This window comes from Euprymna scolopes, chromosome 15 (genome assembly GCF_053919585.1).
Source record: "Euprymna scolopes isolate OS-2025 chromosome 15, ASM5391958v1, whole genome shotgun sequence".
In the NCBI taxonomy this organism is placed as follows: domain Eukaryota; kingdom Metazoa; phylum Mollusca; class Cephalopoda; order Sepiida; family Sepiolidae; genus Euprymna; species Euprymna scolopes.
The window spans coordinates 35909020-35928788 of record NC_136496.1 but is presented as its reverse complement, the minus strand read 5'-3'; the positions used below and the strand labels follow the sequence as shown (position 1 = coordinate 35928788).

The 19769-nt window shown below is 34.9% G+C and overlaps 1 protein-coding gene across 8 annotated transcripts in view; it reads right to left on the bottom strand.

The window, feature by feature from the left end:
• The window catches only part of LOC145293779 (succinate-semialdehyde dehydrogenase, mitochondrial-like), a 94603-nt gene that overhangs the window by 66454 nt on the left and 8380 nt on the right, over positions 1-19769 (bottom strand). For 2 of the 8 annotated variants that reach the window (XM_080140304.1, XM_080140310.1), the window contains exon 2: positions 12981-13104. The exons of 1 other annotated variant lie outside the window; for it this stretch is intronic. The gene's annotated coding sequence lies outside the window, so the exon portion shown is untranslated. Of the gene's footprint in view, positions 1-3962; positions 4092-12980; positions 13339-19769 lie in introns of those variants that run through there. 5 more of the 8 variants (XM_080140305.1, XM_080140307.1, XM_080140303.1 and 2 more) reach the window with 5 other exon arrangements.

The window sequence follows — 19769 nt, the reverse complement described above, 5'->3', positions numbered from 1 at the left end:
TGTTGGGCAGAAGAAAGTTGGATTATTTTGAATTTCTGACTGCACTTTCTGATGTGCAAAAAGCCAATAAATGACAGACTCCTCACTTATATTGTTTCTGTCGACAAAGACTTTAGTATTTTACCTTCGAATCATTTTCTTCAAACAGGATGTCAACTTCGTTTGCTTATTAATAATTATGATGCTGAATTATGTCCTGACCCTCCAAATAGGACTGCTTTATTACATTCCCTCAAAATGAGGAATAAATTTGTTGAAAAATTCAATTGTATCTGGCATAATGATTACCCCTTCTCATTAAGAGAAGTCGATGCCAAAATCAGGAGCAATTGTGCCCCCAAGTTATCTGTTGGAGAGATAGTACTTATTAAGACTCTCAACAAAACCAGACAATTTTGGAATCTTGGTAAAATAATAAAATTAATTACTGGAAGCGACAATAATGTTCCTTCCGCAGTCGTTCTTAAGAATGGGTGCGAACAGGTCCATTCCTTAAAAAATCTTGTGCCCTTGGAAATTAAGGGTAATGATGATATTGCATCAACTGAGTTTATAGAAGGTGGTCCCTTTTTCTGCCCAACCTGTTCTGTTCCTAATGTTGGAACATCACCAATGGTGTACTGCTCGTACCATTTCAGTTGCGTGAGAGTTAATCATCAAGATACCTTAGGGGAGTGGTTTTGTTCTAATTGTAAGGATGAAGCTCCTCAGGTTGGTCCATATAGTGGAAATTAGCTTATGTCTGGATGCATGAGAAGTTTGTTGTTTAAGCTCAAAACTGACGACAGACAGTGGCATACATATATTGGTATTAAAAAAAAAAGAAAATTTTTTTTAATGTATTACAGTTGTAATTAAATTGTATTGGGAAAAAGTAATGATTACCCATTACTTTTTCCTCTCCTCCTTGGCAGTGTAACATTAAGAAAGTTAACTGAATTAAGTTATAATTATTGAATATCAATTTTGAATTGTCAACAAATAACCATATTAAAGTTAATTTAACTGAATTAAAACATATTGAAATTATAAAATTGTCTAAGTTAAAACTTATGTTTATTGGATTAACTTGCTATTCGCCGTTTATCCAACTGTTTTATTAATTAACTTGTATTAGGAAAAAAGTAATGATTATCCATTATTTTTTCCTCTCCTCCCTGTCATTGTGTGAGAAATTCTATATTCAACCACCATGTTTCTTTTAGACTGCCTACACGGTTTGCTAGCCGGTCTGTGATTGGTTTAAATTTGAATGTGTCAGGTGATTTTGACTTGGCGCCCTTTTTGTATTCATGCTTATTTTTCAGTCTAAGAAAAAACACGGAATGAGATAGACTCAACCCAGCAATACCTCTGTCGAGAGAGCCAAGATAATTCCTTCATGGACACTAAACAGTCGGTGAACGAAGGACTCAACTCTACAAACAGAGACAACCTATTTGCTGAACCTATTCAAACTAAGGAGGACATTCTACTACCGTTCGGCATGTTATTATCTGATTATTGGAACTTATCTTATTTCTTCATGAGTCCTATGAGACTCACTTTATGCCTGAATATAGGCGCCATCATTCCTGCCGTATTCTCCATGTACAACATGGATCCTTCCAAAGGAACAATGAACTAACATTCCAACAATAGGAATTCGAACTAAAGGCTCCATTTCGGCCACCGTTTTTGGAAAGGACTTACCAGAACCAAAGAACTTTCATTGTGAATAAAATTTGAGTTTAAAGGTATGGCTTTGTTTGTGGAATTCGTTTGCTTCTGCAGGGAGGAAAATTGAGCGGGTACGAAAGAAATTTCTTACAGTCCATAACAAGTGACATTTGAATAAATGGTTTATTCTGTTGATGCTACACTGTAATCACGTGATTAAAATTTTAGTAGATGAATAATTGGGAGACAAAAGAGTAAAGAGTTCCTTCTAATTATTTGAACTATTTAATTTTTTAAAAAATTCTAACCATTTGAACTGTTGAATTTAAAAAATTTCTAAATTTTAATTCTTTGCAGTTTATTTTTTTTAAGTCTAATTCTTTGAACTGTTCATTTTTTTTTTTAAATTCTAATTCTTAAATGTTGTCTACAACTTGGCCTTTTGGCCAAGATCAAAGTGTAGTATCTGTTCGTCAGATGCGGCACTTCCATTTCTCGTTCTCTTTCAGTGGAGGAGAAATCCTTCACGACTGAGACAATTTTTAATTTTGTACCTTTTCTCCACGTTAAAAAACGACCCTGGTGTCTAACTCTGTCCCGTGGGGAGGCATTGTAAATAGGTACAATAATAAATGCTAAAAAAATTTGACGCTGTTTTACACAAGGTCATTGTGCAGAGGGAGACAACTACATTTTACTAAGAGATTCGTTCATTTTTTTTCATCTCATAATTTAGGACGCTACTAATAACGATATTTTTATTAAATCAAAACAAAAAAAACGCTGCGACAAATTTTTATTTTAATCTAGCAAAGTTGATAACAATAATACAAAATGTAGTCTTTACACGACTGTTAAGAGGATCGTTTTTGTTTTCATGTCACAGTTTTTTTGGTTTTTTTTCAACTACATTGCAAAAAATGAAAACGCAACGATAATAGTACAGGAATTATTTTTTCATCTCATAATTTAGGATGAGAAAACCAACGATATTTTATTAAGTCAAAACATTAAAAAAAAAACAAAAAAAAAACAACAAGAAAACTGCGGCGTTTTTTTTTATGTAACAAAATTAATAACATTCATAATACAAAATGTAGTCTTCATGCGACTATTAATTAAAACAATCGTTTTTGTTTTCATATCACAATTTACGACGCTAAAACCAATTATATTTTCATCAGATGAAAACATTTGAAAAAGAAAGTTGCGGCAACTGTTTCTATTTTTTTTTTTTTTCAAGTACATTTTTATTAAAAAGTAAATATTATGGTGAGGTTCTATAAAAAAAAATTAGTCTTTAAACTAAAAACCCATAGAATGAAAACATTACAAAAGAAATAGAATTTTTCTACGTTTTTTTTTCGGGGGGGGGGGGGGGGAGTATTACTTTTTAAATTAATAAATAAATGTTATGGTAAGATTTTTTGCGAAAATAAAGGAAAATGCAATGATAGGTGGAAGATTTTTCTTATTTGATTTTGTAATTGTGTGTATTTTAATTTATATATGCATTTGTCTTTTCTCTGGTTAGCTTTTTAAATTCACCCCCCCCCCCAAGCAAAATTCAATCCCGTTCTCTTCCAGATAAAATAATTCCACGCTCTGTACTAAGGCTAGAGTTAAAATAGCATTAGGCTGTATAAATTTTTCGAAATTAGCACAAACGTGGATTTATTTTTCTACCGTAGAAGTCAGAAGAACTTTATTAAGTAAAATACTTAATATCTACAATTACCCTATGCTCACTTGTATTAATAAAGAGGCCTTGTTGATATCTCTACCAAATCTCTGGATATAGCTTGTAATCAACTGTTACTATAATTGTAACTGAAATCTACAGTGATATTAGCTGCGACACTAGGACTTTTTCTGAATAGATACAATGTTTTATTCTCAACCTTAATGACTGCCTAAAAATATGAATTCCGAATCACAACAAAATAATTGTTTCTCTTTACCTCCAAGACGACTGCCTATATCTAACCTGCATGCAAAATAGGGGAAAAGAAAGGAAGATTTTATTCTTTTCTCCCAAGCTAAAACAATACTGTAAACTCTAAATCCAAATGAAACTTTATTGTATTCTGTAAGTTAATAACCCCGACCCTTGAAAGCTAACAATCTGCCCCCCCTCTAGCTGCCACTAAAACCCTACATTGTACATACGCCTTAGTAGTGGAATCCTTAGCCTCAAGCTCCTAACTTTCACATACTAACCGCCTAACTGTCTTCACTAAACATCTATACATTTCTACCCCTGAAATGCATTAGAGTTCATTCCTATCCAGTTAGGTACTTACCAGCCAAAGTATGCACTCGGATGCAAAGCGATCTTCATTACATAACAATTGCCTCTTCCTAGATGGTTTTGCAACAAACAATACTAAACCAAATCTGATACTCCCTGTCATGCAAAACTCTCTATAACCCTTAAATGAAAACTGAAATTATCTCCCCCTCAATAGTAGAAACACTGACACAACTTCTATTTGCATCTACTGAAAAGCAAATATCTATTTACTTAATTATACATACGAAATACACCATAACTTAAAATGTACCTCCAGTTACACCCTGAGTGTACTGCACCTACACCCTAACCTTCGTAAACCTAAATATACAGTGACTGGGCAAAATTTCTTAGCTCAATTCCTAATACCTACTCAAACTATAACTGCACCTACACCCTAACCTTCGTAAACCTAAATATAGTGACTGGGCTAAATTTCTTAGCTCAATTCCTAATACCTACTCAAACTATAACGTTATCCTGAACCTAAACGCTTAAAGTTAAAAAAAAAAAAATGGAAAAACCTAAGGTAAAAGTCCTGATCCGCACTAACGCTTTTCTAACAAGCCTCCCCACAAAACTGCTTCCACTGCATGCCCCTAAATCACTTTGAGGAGTGTAACTATTCATTAGATATATAACCTCTACAAACTAACCCTGTAACATTAACTAACCACGCGGAGTCGCAGAAATACCTAGATTAGGACCCAGGCGCGGAGCAAACCCTCTCGGGGCTGATGGACCCAGTAGATCTTCCCAGATCACCCGTCTAGGAGAAGGAAAACTCTGAAACTAAACCAAAGGGGAGGGAGGCCTCTCCAGTCTTGGACGACAACCTTCCTAGAGCTGGTGACTCAAACAAATTACCGGTCTGCAAACCTAAATTGCTTAAGGAGTAGATAGGCTCTGTCTATCGCCAGCTTCCATACTCCTTCTTTTAGTCAGGCGCAGAGACACTATCACAAGTGAATAGACAAAACACTTAGTGGTAGATCTTGTTTCTTGTCTAGGGCACTGAATGCCGTTCCCCCACTCCCGACACATCCCACCCCTCATAATTGGGAACTTGGGAGTGCTTGAGTACCACGCATGCCTGTGCAATTAGATTGGGATGATCTTCTTCTGATGGGCTGATGGTACTGGATTAACAGTTCCTGGCTGCTGTTTCTGACTGGTAGTACAGGAGCCCTAACTCTTTGGTAGCGCTTAGAGCGGCTGCTCCATCAACAGTTGTATAATATCGGAATGTTTGTAGTGCCATGTCGCGCATGGAAAGGGACCCTGCACTCATCCCTGATGGGCTTTCCCGAGGCCACAGTCCTAGTTGAAGAAAGGTCAGCTAATGGTCTACTTGTGTTGCATGTCTGATACCCTTCACAACCTCTTGTTCAGCTCCCCCTCACCTAACTGAAACTCTTTAAAAACATGATGACAGTACAATAAAAAAAAATAAGCTTAAACAAGGCCTAGGGACAAACAAATCCAACTTGCCTCCTCCCTTGAGGCTTGCATTCACTAACATCCGTGGGCGTAGAACTAATTTAGCTGATGTTGAAGCATTTCTCCTAACAAATACCCGGGATATCTTAGCACTAAGCGAGACTAACCTACACTCCTCCATCCCCTCTAACTACTTTAACATGCCTGGCTATCTCCCACTCTGCCGTAAGGACTCTGACAGACATATGCACGGACTTGGAGTCTACATTCGTAACACCCTCCCCCTGACTAGAGAAACAAACCTAGAAACGGAGGATCAAGCCTTTATGTGCTTTAGACTAAACATACAACACAACATTAGCTACTTTTATTTTCTCTACCGCTCTCCCTCAACCCAGGACTGCACCATAATAAACAAAGTCTCTGACAGCATAGACACAGCACTCTCCCTCGACACTAGCGCACAAGTTAATGCATTTGGTGACTTTAATGTTCACCACAAAAACTGGCTTGGATTCTCTACTCACACAGATGCAGTGGGCAGCACAACACATAGTTTTGCTATATCTCACTCCCTATCACAAATGGTTACGTTTCCAACCCGTTTCCCTGACCAGCAAGAACAACAAGCATCACTTCTAGATCTGTTTCTGACTACAGTTCCCGAGGATTGTACAACAAATGCTGACAGCCCACTCGGGAATGCTGACCATGCAGTGATAATGGTAGAAATCGCCCTAAATTCTAGACCCAAAACTGAAGAGCCAGTGCTCAAAACAACGAGATATTATAAAAAGGCTGACTGGGAAGCCATCAGAGATCTTATCAGAGATGCCCCATGGGGAAATATTTTTTCTCTTCCTGCTGAACAGTGCACAAATGAGACCACTGAATGGTTCAAAACAGCAATGGAAGCACATGTTCCCATGCGGAAATTTTATAGCAAGCCCCACTCTCCCCAATGGTTTACTTCGACTTGTGCAACTGCCATTGCTCAAAGGCAGCATGCATACCACAGATTTAACCGACATAAGTCCAGTTCAAACAAACAGAAGTATATAGAAGCTAGAAGTAACGTTAAGAAAGAAATAGCGACAGCTAAGAGAGAATTTACTGAAACCACTAAAAAACGCATTGAAGCACAAAAATTAGGAAATCGTGACTTCTGGAAAATCTACAACAGTGCAGTAAATAATGGGCAATCAACAATTCCCCCGCTAACCAACAATCACGAGGTTGTTTGCTCAGCAACCGACAAGGCTAATATGCTTGCCAGCCGGTTTGCCTCGAACTCCACACTGGACCCTTCCAACCACCCCCTGCCTGACTTTCCTTTGCGGACAGACGCCACACTAGACAATCTAAAAATCACCCCTGCTCAGGTACACGCTATCATAAAAAACCTTGACACTTCAAAAGCATGTGGACCTGATCTCATCCCAGCTGTGCTATTAAAAAAGTGCTCAGTCGAAGTAGTTCCAGTTCTCTCCAAACTCTACAACAAATGCCTTAATGAATCATGCTTCCCGGGCTGTTGGAAAACTGCTTCTGTGGTTCCAATATTCAAGAATTCTGGCGAAAGAACTGACCCATCAAACTATCGCCCCATTAGCCTCCTCCCACTTTTCGCCAAAATATTTGAGACCATAATTAACCATGCTCTAGTCCGGCACCTTACAGATGCTAAACTTCTGACTGACAAACAATATGGATTTAGACAAGCCCGTTCCACAGCAGACATCCTCACTGTAATCTCTGAACGTATATTCCATTCACTGGACAAAGCGGGGGAGGGCAGAGCGGTAGCTCTAGATATATATAAGAATTTTGACAGGGTATGGCACAAGGGTCTCCTCAGGAAAGGAAAATTAAATCATACGGTATCACTGGTAGAATACTTAACATAATTAAATCCTTGTTAGATAAGAGAAAAATCCAGGTTGTCCTCGATGGTCATACATCTAAACAGTGTGATATAAATGCGGGAGTGCCTCAGGGGTCTATCCTTGGACCTCTATTGTTCCTAATATTTATTAATGACCTCCCTGACAAAACTGCCTCTGAAATGGGTATATATGCTGATGACACTACACCCTATAACAGGCATGACAGGAAAAAAAATGAACACATATCTAAAGAAATGGCAAAAACACTAGAGGATGACCTCCAATCTGTAGTGGAATGTGGACATAAATGGATGGTCACATTCAATGCTGCCAAGACTAAACTGGTTTCCTTCAATAATTACAAGAAACCTTCTCTGCCACCAATAGCAATGGCCAGTGACTCCCTGTCTGAGAGTACATCTTTCAAACTCCTTGGCCTAACGTTCACAGGAAACATGAGTTGGAACAATTATATTGAAAACATTGCCAGGGCTGCTGCGAAAAAGGTAGGCTCTCTCTACCGTGCTAGAAAACTACTGACACCTGAAAGTATAGTGTACCTCTATAAGGCCACCATTCGCCCATGTATGGAGTATTGTTGTAACATTTGGGCTGGTGCATCTGCTACTAGTCTCTCACTCCTAGACAAGGTTAAAAAAAGAGTTGCCAATCTGATAAGCCCTGAACTGGCATCTAAGCTTCAGCCTCTGTCCCATCGACGAAACGTTGCATCCCTCTGCCTGTTCTACAAGTATTTTAATGGTGAATGCTCTGACGAACTGCAGACACTTGTGCCCCCACGACGTAGACACCCTCGACAAACCCGACAGGCAGCTAAATCCAACCCCCACACAGTAGAGATCCCTAGATGTAAAAGATCTTTCTACTCCAGTAGTTTCTTCCCCAGAACCGCTAGACTCTGGAATTCCATTCCAGGTTCCTGCTTCCCTAACTGTACTGACATGCAGAAGTTCAAGCGCAACGTGAACTGACATCTTGCGGCCCAAATCCCAACATAGTGCTCCAGTAGTTGCTGCCCCGATAGTAGCCCCCTACACCAAAGTGGCAATGTGCTTTGTTTGGGGTGAAAATGTAATAAAAAAAAAAAATAAATAAAAAAAAAAAGAGGAAATTGTGATTTTAACAAACTCTTTAATAAAACAAGGATGAAACTGTTTTTTAAAGCTGTGGCGGCGACTTTTTTTTTTTTACTGTAACAAAGCGTTATAATATTAATAACACCAACATTTAGTTTTTGGCGCTTATGGGAGATAACCAGTATAAACTTAGCAAAAATAAACATATTTTGCAAGATATAATTTGGGACGTTAAAATAATCAGTAGAACAATGAAAGAATGTTAAATGAAAAAAAAAAAAAAAGATTACTGTAGCAATTTACGAAAAGGAAATAACAGAGTAACCCACCTTTTCCTCAAGCTCAGAATGAGGCTGGATCTTGGGACCCCATCCATTCACATTAACGAGTGAAAGTACAGTAGGTACCTCCAACGCGCGCCAAAGTTTTAACCCCCACTATTATATGTAATTGTAATTTAATATTATCATGCTAACTTTTGGTAAATATTACCTTACGCCACAACAGAACACCGACCACTCTAATTTGTTTTTTTAGGGGTATTCGAGGTCACTGACAATGAACCTGATAATCAAACCCGCCGCAAATTTACCATTTGCATGGTATGAACCCAGAGACCTTGGGACTATTTTGTGCCATTTCACCGCCTTCGGTAGTGTTTTTCTTACATGATACATTCGCGTGCGAACGGGTGTAGTGGGGTGTCTTATCATATCGCGTAGGAATCTTTTAAGCGGTCATTTAAAGTAAAGTTGTTTTTTTTTAAAATGTGGTTTCTTTTTTTATCTTACGTATTTTTAATGCTTTTTAATTGATCTAAAAAAGTTTTCATGAGCGGTTTACAAAAACATAATCACCAAACATATTTTTATGATTTTCGTTCTTTTTCGGGGGGGGGGGGGTTCCATTAACAGGTGTTTCTGCAGTTTAATTAACTTTTTCCGTTAGTAATGTGCCGACATTTACCATTTCACAAAAATTCTGTTTACATTAGGGAGGGGGCGGTGGTGGTGCTGGAGTAGGTGTATCAGAATTTTGAGGAAATTTTTGACGCCCCCTCACACAAAATTGTGAATAAAATATAAAAAACTCGTAATTTCTCTCTTTAAAGTAGGTTGTTTATTTTCTTTATGGAATATATTTTCAAAATAAACTATTAAAGTTATTTAAAAAATAATAGAAATATTATTTTTTATTTAAAAAAAAAAAACAGTGTTTACAAAGTGCCGGCACGTCTTCATGCAGCCATTTTTTTTTTATGTAATAAAATCAATCGAATTTTATGAGTTAAATATTTTTCAATTTTAAAACTTTAAAAATCTATCAAAATTTTTCTATTGGTTCAATTTTTACGATATTTTCAGGGTCAATATGAAATTTTATGCTCTTTCCAATAAACCAAATATAATATTTTGGACAAACGGTTTTTTTTTACCCCCCTCCATTTTGAAATGTCTATTAAAATTTTAATAATTAATTTATGTACCAAAGTTTTATATATCACAAATTGAAGATAAAAGATCAATAAATAATATATTGTAAATTAAAACAACAAAAAAGAATAGTTTTTTTGGAAATTTAACTGTAAAGTCCAAAGTGTAAAACCATTTTTTTTAAAAACCACATTAAATTTTTTTTTTGTAAGTGGAAGCTTATGTTATGCTTAGAATGTCAAGTAAATATGGGATGCTTACAACAATTTTTTCTATTTCATATAATGTTTTCTTTTTTTAGATATAAAAAAAAATGCAGTCGATAAAGAAGTATTAAAATATATTAATCAAAAACTCATGTATTTCATTAAGAGAATAAAAAAAAATAATAAAATCGGTCAACTGGTTTTTTTGTTTAACAATAAAAACTTATAAGTGAATAATTTCCGTTTTTTAAGTACGGAGAACCAAAATACTAAATTTGGTTTAAAGCACGCATTAAAAAGACATAAATTATGTCCCTTTAAGGTGCCGGAATTGTGGAGAAAGTGGCTTACCGTTAAAGAGGCTACACGTTTGTGCCTGCAGAGCACAAACTAAGAATCAAGATGGCGCCCGCATGCGTTTATGTGGAAAAAAGTCTTGTGGAATCTCGGAGAATCTCGTACCCTGATTCCATAAATAACGAGAAAACAAAAGCGGGAAGGGAGACGATTTTGAGTCACGGAAACGAACGGACGTGTGTAAAAGAAGAGAAGAGTGTAAAAGAAGAAAAGAGTGTGGTGAACGAAACAAACGACTCGGTTGAAAGTAGAGTTGTAACGAACACAGGAATATAAAGGCGAATAAAATCAGACTTGTGTCCCTTTATTTGAACAGTTAAAAACAAATGCGAGTTCGCATTTGTTTTTAATCCTTGTTTAAAAAAGTATTTTATTTAAAAAGGACATGGAATATAAGTATAAATACGGATAAATTCTTAACAATGAACAATTGAATTACTCATCGAATACTAGTTTTTATAGGTAATTGATTTTTTGGAATTTATATATATTTTTTATACTTGAAGGAAGTAAAATTTTGCTGTCTTTTTTTTTTTTTTTTTTTTAAATCTTTTTTAAGGAAAACCGATAAAAAACCCCCCAAATATTTCATAATTTGCTATTAAACCTGTTATTTTTTTAAATTTTGGTCTTTGCTCCTTTAATTAAAAAAAAATTAGGATTTGAATTACATATTCAAGAAGTTATAAGCTTCGAAAGAGAGGAAGTCTAAATATTCCAGTGTTTACCGCAAATTTTTACTGACAATTTCTGACACTGCTAGTGCTGGGGCACGCACGCCCCAGAACCCCCCTCACCAATGTAAACAGAATTTTTGTGAAATGGTAAATGTCGGCACATTGCTTACGGAAAAACGGTTAATTAAATTGCATAAACACCTGTTAATAGAATACCCCCCCCCCTCAAAACGAAAAACATAAAAATATGTTTGGTGGTTATGTTTTTGCAAACCGCCCGTGAAAACTTTCTTTTTTGATAAATTAAAAAAACACATTTGTTTTTTGTTTTTTTTAACTTTCTTATTTGAAAGATTCCTACGCCCGTTCGCACGCGAACGTATTATGTAAGAAAAACACTACCGAAGACGGTGAAATGGCACAAAATAGTCCCATGGTCTAGGGGTTCATACCATGCAAACGGTAAATTTGTGGCGGGTTTGATTATCAGATTCGTTGTCAGCGACCTCGAATACCCCTAAAAAACAAATTAGAGTGGTCGGTGTTCTGTTGTGGCGTAAGATAACAGTTACTCACCTTTTTTACCAGTTAATAGAAAAAGCTTCAAATAAACTAATATTTAAAAAAATTTTTTTACAGTATACAAAAATAATGAAAATGCAAGACAAAAATCATGTTTACATTATCGACACTTTAAAACAATGTTCCTATGTAGTGACGTTTTTTTAAGCCGTTCACACACCCATGTTTTAAAAATCTAGTAAAAATAAAATAATAATCATATTTTCCTGAAATTTTTGATATTCAATCATTATTAAATAAACTTACATATTAAATGTAGGTTTCGATAAATATATTAGCGGAAATATATATTTTTTTAGGTGTTCTACCCCCCCCCCCTATATTTTATGGTCCGAAAACTAAGCAAAATAAATGTGGGTTGATAAAAGTTTCAACATTTTTTAAAGCTGAAAAGATCAAATAATTAAAAAAATACTAATATATATATATATATATATATATATATATATATATATATATATATATATATATATATATATATATGTATGTATAAAATCCTGAAATAAAATTAGATATAAATTCAATATTATGTTAAAACAAAAAAACACTTTCTGGATAGTTTTTTTCTCAGTAATATAATTATTCAAATTGCAACAACAACAACAACAACAACAACAACAACAAAATTTTAAAAAAACAATTATTTTTAAAAAGCTTTAAATGATATTAAATTCAAATATTACGCAATATGAAGTGTAAATTGGGTTTTTTTAATAACAGGTTTCCAATAATAAAAAATATATTCATATAAAAGAATATAAGACTATTGAGATAATATAAATTGTAAATCCAAAATCGGCCTTAAAAAAATTCGTTTTGATTTTATTATTTAAATTGATAGAGGGTGGTTCTTATGTTTCGCACTTTTTTCAAAAATGTACGGAGGCTTGTAAAGAACATTATTTTTTAATACGTGTCAACAGAAGACGTTAAAATTAATTTTATTTTATTAACTCTAGTCTGTGTAGTTCGTTAATAAAAATGTATTTGTTTTACAAAAGGTAAGTTTTATATTATTTTTTATCCATAGCAAAAAAAAAAAACCCTAAAAACGTAACTCCATTAATAACTATAACGCGAACGCGTACCCATAAAAATTAACACAAACACATTAAATGATGACGTCACTATTAAAATGTGTACTATTGACGTTTTGCACATCGCTGTGGAGGTACCTAAAGTACAGAATATTTACAAAATACTCTCCCCTGTTAAGAATGAGTTTCTAAATAATAACGTTATTAATCCAACACTGCATAAGTACCACAAGCGCAATGGGTGGGATATTCCAGTAGTATACTATGTGACAACCTTTGTTTTTATTTTTTACGTGTTTAAATTCACACTCACGGAATTGTTAGAGGCGGCAAATGTGACAGGAATCCGTTTGGGTTTCCTTCTGAATCCTTGTCTGCTTTCTCCGCATTAGAGTGATGATAGCTGCTTTAAATGTAAACCTTCTATCATGGCTAACCTACAAAAACAAACAAATGCTTTAGTATCCTACTTACCTTGTATAAAGCAAACTTTAAAAAAAAAAAAAAAAAAAAATCTAAATCACCAGGGTCAAAGCAGCTGATAAAAGCATGTTTTTTTAATTCTCTTCTTTCGGTTTCCGTAGATTGCAAGGGGAAATAACTCTAGTTGAAAAATAATTGTAAACCACAGACTTGTTCGTCTTATTACATCTCTTCCCACGAAACAAATCTCGAAACAAGGTCGGTTTTTAATGTGGAAAAACACTGGATCATGTCGTTGAAAACCAAGGGCCTTCACAGTTGCTTTAATAATAAAAAAAAATGTTTCATGAAAATTATTTATTTGTTAGAAAAAACAACAAAAACTATTTTATAAAATCCAATGTTGCTTTCATTACATTACAAAATTGGGTCAATGTCAAGTTTCTTTCCAACTCCTCAAAAAACTTTAAAATGACGACTTCTAAAGGTTTGCGGTGCTGCTGAAAACGAATATCACATTTAAATTTGGGGCAGAAAAGTAGTTTTCATGATGTGAAGAAATTACTTTTTCAAAAAGTGGGGGATCACTTTCTTATATAAATTTAACGTAAAATAAGCACCCACTTTCTGGCCACCTAGTAATTTCTTCATATCATAAACAAATTTAACTGTGATATTCATTTTCAAACCAAGAGATTCGTTCGGTTTTTTCATCTGATAATTTAGGACGCTAATTATGCTGTCAGTAAGTTTACAAAAACATACTTTTTGTTGGAATTTTTTTTGTACCAATAATAGTGCATAGTCCCCCCCCCCTGTTTACATTTATTACTTTTTTATCTGGTTCTTATATATGATTTTCTGTATTTTGTATCCTTTATGATTTTTAGTTTCGTATATTTTGGGTTTGTACAAAACTCCCTTTAATTTGGAATAAAGGGAAATGCTAGCTCCTTGATGACGTCACGAGCCCAGCTCAAGATTCACCCTCTTTTGAAATTCTGCCAACGTGGAGATTGGACGTTCGCTTCATTGCCCGGCGCTGAAAATGGAATTTTGACGAGCCTCCTTCAAAGAAGAAAACCCGGGTATGCGACTAGGCATACTTCTGAAAACTATCTACGTGGCTACGGTTTTGCACATATTTTTGAAGGGGTGTAATTATCTTTAAAAAAAGACCTTATTTTATGTGACAAGGAATTTTGGAACCTCCTACAAAGAAGAAAACCTGCCAAGAATACACCGGATATGCGACGCGGCTATACTTCAGATATCCATCTGCGTGTCTACGGTTTGCACGCAAACGGAGGAGAGAAAATTATAAAAGGGCTTTAACGGAAAAAAAAAAAAAAAAGAAAAAGCCACATGCCTGACTGGCTTTCAATTTGTGAGTACGCTCCTAAAATTTACTACATATGAGAGTGTGATTAGACACTACTATTTTGAATCTTATTATTGTATTCGTTCTTGGATACGACATCTTCATTATGAGAACCAATGTTATTTTTTTCATTCTGTGTTACCTTGGCGTTTTTTAATTTAATGCCCGCAAAGGGAAAAATTTGCAACTAATTTTATTGTGAATAAAATCTCTTCTTTGTTTTAAAACAAGACCTTTATATTTTATTCTTTACCCCCCTCTTTTATTTCATGCTGTCATTTTTTTTTCAGGTTAGTTACTTTAGAGTCGAATTTATTTGGAAGCAAGATAAAATTCTGACATTTTGTTTTTCGTTCTTTTTTCATTATAGAACTTGTATAGTTGTTAACAGGTGCTTCTGCAGTTTAATATTTCACAAAAATTCTGTTTACATTAGGGGCGATGGAGGGGCGGGTGGTGTTGTGGCGCACCACAACACCACCCGCCCCTCCACCACCCCCTAATGTAAACAGAATTTTTGCAAAATATTAAACGATTCTTCTGCTTTAATGGTTAATGTCGGCATGTTACTTATGGAAAAACGGTTAATTAAACTACAGAAGCATCTGCTAAAAACTATACAAGTTCTATAATTGAATACCCACCTCAAAAAAAAAACAAAAAAAAACGAATGAAAAACAAAAGTATATTTTTGTAAACCGCTCGTGTAAGCTTACTGATAGCATTATTAGCGTCCTGTCCTAACTTATGAAAAATGAACGAATCTCTTATTTAAAAAAAACAAAAACAGTGCCGGTTATTTTTTTTGGGGGGGGGTGCTGAAAACGAATATCACAGTTAAATTTGTTTTATGATATGAAGAAATTACAAGGTGGTTAGAAAGTGGGTGCTCATTTTACGTTAAATTTATATAGCAAAGTGATCCCCCACTTTTTGAAAAAGTAATTTCTTCATATCATGAAAACTACTTATCTGCCTCGAATTTGAACGTGATATTCGTTTTTAGCACCATCGAAAACCTTTACAAGTCGTCATTCTAAAGTTTTTGGAGGAGTTGTGAAAAAAACTTGACATTGACCAATGTCAAGTTTCTTTCCAACTCCTCCAAAAAACTTTAAAATTACGACTTTTATAAGTTTTCGGTGGTGCTGAAAACGAATATCACATTTAAATTCAACCAATATAGCCATTTGCAACCACTGTGGTTTTGGTATTGATTGAAATATTAGGTTTTTTGAGTTTTGCTTTAATGATGCTTTTTTTTTTTAACTTGGGAGAAGGATATGAATTTTGTGTTTTATTTGTTGTTCGTTTTTTTTTTTCTCTTTTGCTGAGTAAGAAACTTTGTTGAAGTCGATAAAATTATGAAAAATTTTTTCATTTCATGAAAATAAAACTCGAAATGCGTTGAAATATCTGCAATTGATAATTGGACAATATAAAGATGTTGAAATATATTTTGTTTTTTTCTTTTTGTTTTCGCAATGCCATTTGTCTTTTGTTTTATTTCCTGTTGTTGCAACAGCAGATCGTTGGCTGCTGATACAACTAAACAAGTAGACACAGGCAAAATACAAAACTTTGTCTACTTTTTTAATTATAAAAGAAATTTATTTCGCCATAAATACAAGAGGAAATTTTAAAAGAACTGGAGACAGTTGATCAACAAAGATTCTGAAAACAAGGTTGGAAGAACTGGAGAGATGATTGATGTGGACGTACTCAAGATGTCTCAGGTAGGTCCAGTCTGAGTGGATGTCGCCAAGGACTGTATTGATAGGAACAGGAACTGCCGGGATAGTGGTTGTAGGAATAGGTCGGGTGTTGATGGTCACTAGAACAGAGAGTCGGACACTGATGGACATTGGAACAGAGAGCTGGGTGTCAACGAGCACTGGAACAGGGAGCTGGAGGTTACAGGCAGGAACCATTGGAAGGAGTCATTGGGAGGAGTTGGAGCTGCTGGAGCAGGAGCAGAAACTGAAGTAGCAGGCTGAGAGGAGTCTCAGATGGCAAACAGCAGCAAAGAACGAAGGTATAATTGCAATAAGTCTTCCCTGAAAAGGGCAAGTTGAATTGCATCAAATAATTTGAATTTGTAGTTCCCTGAAAAGGGCAGTTTGATTGCTGTTGTTGCTGATTCCTAGTTCCTTCCATTTCTGGGCTTAAAAATTAGACAAGTGCATGCCTAAGTCAGATTTGACCTCCCTGATGAAGGTGATGCATTTATTGCTCTCTCATGGTGAGAAGATGTGACACTAGGGTCAGAAAATCAGATTGAAGAGCCAGTAACCCTGAGGAGGAGCACTCTCGCTATGAAAAATGTCTGAGCAACCTTGTCAGCATTTCAGCATTACTCGATAATGAGAACATGTATGTACTCCTGCTGTTTTAGACCATTTAAACATTTGTTAAGCCGGATGCATCTACAAACAGATCCACAGTTACCACATACTTTTTTAGTATTAAGTTATTTTATATTTTTATTAGTACATTTACATTTGGGGTGGTGTATTCAGAAGCTGATAATTTTGAATCTCACAAGATCGTCTAGCTTCTGTGTAACAGATATCAGGGCACCTGTTCACAGACAAATGGACGTAAAAAGGCTACCCATAGCGGACAGGTTTGGCATCAAGCAGTATTAGGTCTGCAGCCCAACTAACAGGGTTCTAGTGAAAATCCAAGAGGAGTTTGTATCTGGATCCATTTTCCTCTCGTCATCTCGGCTTTTAGATTTTTGTAAGTTTTTCTCGACTTTGTATGCAACTGCTGAGGCCAACTTTCAATGTGAGAGTTATTCTATATTTATGCAGATTAATAAATAGTTGCAATCAAGGAGACCAGACAGTCTAAAGACATGATCTTCATGAGTTGAGTGTTGAGACGATTAATCAGAATCAAGAATCAGAATCAGTATCAGAAAAAGTGTGGTGATTTTCCAATGCCAAAAATTGTCCTTTTTATTTGATTTTGTTTAAAACAAATTCTTTCACTGCTGGTATTAATGATAAAATAATAAATATTTATTGTCTTTAAGCCACCAGTAAAACTTAAATCTATAGATCAACCCCCACAAGTGTATTTTTATGCTTGAGAAAATATGTGTGCATTTAATGTGTGTTTTTATGGTAATTGGGGGGTGGGGGGTAACAACTTTATAGTTAAATATTTGGAAATTTACAAAAAATCGTAATTGGAAATTTAACACAGTATCAGTAATTGTAGCAGAATCTGGAAATATATTGGAATTGTCCCATCACTAGAAAGCATGCAACCAAAATCTTCTAACATAGCGGTTAAAGTACTAGGTAATATACTTAGATTATGTCTAAATGAGAAAGTTGATATCCTAAACTTGAAGGATTCGAAAATTTATTAAACTGTAGAAATGTAATAATAAACAACTCTATGCACAGTATGTAATGTAGACGACCTGTGTAGATTATGTCTGAGTGAGAAATTTGCAATTTTAAAGACTCCCAAAACCTATTAAACTGCAAAACTGAAATAGCAAACAACCTATACACAGAATAAACTTTATTTTTGGATAACAATAAATAAGAAAAATAAAATAATATTATTATTAATATAAAAAGCCCATGTTAAGATAAGCTTACATATTAAATTAGCACATTCATAAAAGAAAAAAAAAGATTTTCTACCTTATAGAATATGTACACTTCAACCAAACCTTCGCCTCACCCAAGAAACAATATGAACCAGTCTCTGTTTTATCGTTATTTTCACGGCAAGTGCTCATCTGAGCTCCAATCTATGGTCCCCCCTCACCAAACTTCCATGAGAAACACTTGTCTAGCTGAAAACACTATCAATAATTTCCTCCAGTCTTTATCTGTACCTAAACCTAATCGTAGATTCCATGAACAAAGTTTCTTTCTTAGAACTGCACACCCGTAGAACTCTCTTCCTTTTGCCTGCTTACCAGCTGACTAATAATATGGCCATCTTCAAGTCCAACGTAAACAAGTTCTTGATGAGCTGTCGCCTTAAGTAATCCAATTTACCAAATTTTCACTACTAACAATTATTATGATATTGTCCCATTGACCACTGTATGCTTATTAACCCTTATCCTCGAGTGGCCTCCAGGCTTTGATAAGTGGTGGCTTCTTTGTAAAAAAGAAAAAAAGTGCAATTGTCTGGATCTCTTTTTTTTTTTTTTTTAATTCGTGTGTATGTATATATATGTGTATATAGAGACAAAATTTCCATTGGGAATATCCATAGTAGAAAATCTGGGTAGTGTATATGTATGCATGTGAGTGCAGAAAAAATTATGCATACTAGAATAGTCTCTGTGTGTGTGCGTGTGTGTGTTCGTGTGTGCGTGGTGACAAGAGCCTGAACAGGGAGGAGAGACAATCTGGTTTATATTATCTGCAGCAGGTTGTAAGAGAGAAAGAGCTAGAGTGAGTCTGCGCATCTTTTTTATAAGGCAGATCAGGGCATCTCCTGGTGTCATGACAAGAGGAGATAAATGGAGTTTGGCGCCACCTAGTGGCATGTACGTGTAATTGTGTATATAAGAGGGAGTGAATGCTACACTGTAAAATAGACAAACCAAAGCATATTTGGATTCACATAAAAGGACACACAAAAAGGTTGATATGTCATGAAAAATAGACAAACCTAATTGAAAATACATAAATTTATGCTTTGAAATTTTTTATATGAAGATTATTTGTATTATTTAAACTACTGTTCTTATTTAGGATGTTACTCTCACAATGTTTTGCATGATGTAACTTCCAATCTTCTGGTGTGTCTTTTTAAACTTAAGCATCTTTATGTTCAACTAGGGGATCTATAAAGGATTATCGTATAACATAATGGATAAAATTCTAAGTAATAATCAGTTCTAAGTGACAGTCTTTTAGAGGTTGAAGGTTCAATCCTCAGTGCATGTGATACTAAAAACATAATTAAGAATTATTTGTGATTTTTACCCGGTTATGGTTTATGGAGTGAGAGGAGTTTACTCTTGTGGATTATTAAGTAAAGAGCTCCTTTCGAAATTTTGTATTCCTCACTTCAACATAAACAATTTTGAGTTCAACAAGATGCACCCGAAGGTAGATCGGCCGAAATTGTGTGAAAATAACATCTAAGGTCAGAACAGTAATTCAAATAATCTAAATAATGCAAACGTATCTAGCTAATATAAAGTAATTGTTTTATTTAAAAAAAAAAAAAAAATTATACCGCCCTTCATTTTCAAGCACAAAATATGTATTCTTTGTATTTTTAAGATGGTTATATCCCGAAATTACGAAA